The following is a 2,223-nucleotide window of genomic DNA, read 5'->3' as shown; positions in this document are numbered from 1 at the left end:
CAATAAATTGCATCTTTTTGAACTCAATGATTACGACAATCATCAAATAAAGATGTATTAAACATTTATTTTTGACAGGCATTAGTTAAAACATTGAAGATATAGCAATATACTTTTAACAGAATAGTATTTAAAGTAACATATACCCCCTTCTTATCCTAAAATATAATGTAAATACAGTTGACACAAGTGGCAAGTAAATGAGCTGGTCCAAGAAGGCCGCTGTGGGACAATCATCTCTGAGAGATTCTGCTGCATTCTAGAGCTAGCCTTCTTCCACAGAGGAGAATAGCATGTTTGTCACCCTTGGAATAGAGCACCCTTTGAAGAGAGCACCCTTCAGGATCTGCTCATCATTCTATGTGAGGAAGCTGATAAGATTGGTGGGTGGAGAGTTGGGAAGGATAGTCAGCTATGGCTGAGAACCTGAATTCACCATATTTTAATCCAACTGATTGTAATGGATATTGACAATATTAGTCTGTTTTATTTCTTTTTGTATATTTTTGTTTTTATTTATGCTTGTGTGTGTGTGTGTGTGTGTGTGTGTGTGTGTGTGTGTGTGTGCGCGCGCGCATGCATGCCATGTATGTGCAGAGCCTACAGAGGCCAGAATACATAAGCTGTATGAAATAGAGCTGGGGTTTCAGGTGGTTGTGTGCTGCTCGATATAAGTGCTGGGAACTGAATCTTTGTCCTCTGGGAGAGCCGGAAGCACTCTTAACCACTCAATCATCTCTACAATACCATTCATTTTCTTAAAAATTATCCTATACATCAAATTGCCTTGAGTCTACTTAAATAGAAATTTTTAATGAGAGAAATTTACTTTTATCTTTCCAGTCTTCCATTTTCCATTGCAGATCCTATATTTAAGAGAAATTTTAATTATTTGCCTTGAATGACGAACAGGGAGTTTGACTTTCTGTCAGGGCCATATAAATGATTGATTTATGACCTTCTCTAAGAAATCAGACTAAAATATACTATTCTTACTTTGACCAAATTTCCACTAATGACTTAAAGGAACTGTTAAAATGAATGATTTACTTATCTCTCATCGTGAATGAAGATATAAAATAGATAAGTAAAACCCAAAGTTACTTTATTAAAAAGACCATTGAAATATTCAAAGCAATCACTTCATGTGGTAGCTTGTTTAGAATTTAAATTCTCAGACAAGTTTCTTCCTCTAATTCTGTACCAAAGTGTAGTGTCCTTCAACTAATACAAATGTCTTATATAAGACATAACAGTCATAGAGCCCAACAACAAGATAAATACATAAAGCCATGCTAAACTGAGCTTGATCTTGACAAATTTTGCCTTTTAGAAAGATGAAAGAGCAGTGGTTGTTTCATTCCAATCCACAGAGGAAACAGAAAACCTTTGCCCTGTCCTTCCTCTCATAGAACTTGATTGTCAGGAGATTAAATTCTGACAATTTAATGCCTCTGCTAGTTTTGAACATCAAAGGCTAGTTCTTGGGGAAGATAGCCCATTTTTAGTAGGTGACTTTTCAGATCTACAAAGGCAGAACCTCATTTAGCTACGGGGCATGGAGTTGAATTATTTTGTTAAGTAAATTAATGAATGTAGCAGGATTGGCTAGTGAGACAGACCTCATAAAAAGAGGAGACACATATTAGAGAAGAAAGAGTACTCAGGAACAAATGAAGGGTTGTGACCCACACTAGCATTTCATAAACTTAGCTAATAATACCTACATATTGTATATGTGTATACATTTATGTATTTCAAATGGAGCTATGTTGGAGACCTCTGTTATGCAAAGTAGAAGCCCCTTCACGACCGGACAGCTCATGCAGCTCGGGATCATGTGCTGCGGGCTCCTTTCATAAGCAGGGTGTCTTCCTGGCATCTTTCCTGTCTCTCCTTTTGAAGTGTCCGCCACAAATGCCATAACATAAACATGGCCTTTGGCTCTGAAAGGTACCATGCCTTCCTGTAATTTCTCCAGGCAGACAACAGTCTAGCAGTGTGGCAGAAATCCACTTCCATATGTAAATAGAATGCCTCACAAAGCATCTAACAGCCAAAGCTTTTACCACTACCCCCATGGTATAAATGTCTTAGTCTTCTCTTAATGGTCAGAGAATTGGGTCACAGAAAGCTGGGACACAGAGAGCTGGGTCTCAGAGAACAAAGCTATAACACAGACTAAGCCAAGTCTTGAGTCTTGTGTCACTACCGGCGGCCCAG

Source organism: Nannospalax galili, unplaced genomic scaffold (genome assembly GCF_000622305.1).
Source record: "Nannospalax galili isolate Female #2095 unplaced genomic scaffold, S.galili_v1.0 scaffold1131, whole genome shotgun sequence".
NCBI classification, from domain to species: domain Eukaryota; kingdom Metazoa; phylum Chordata; class Mammalia; order Rodentia; family Spalacidae; genus Nannospalax; species Nannospalax galili.
Note: the sequence above shows the minus strand (reverse complement) of the source record.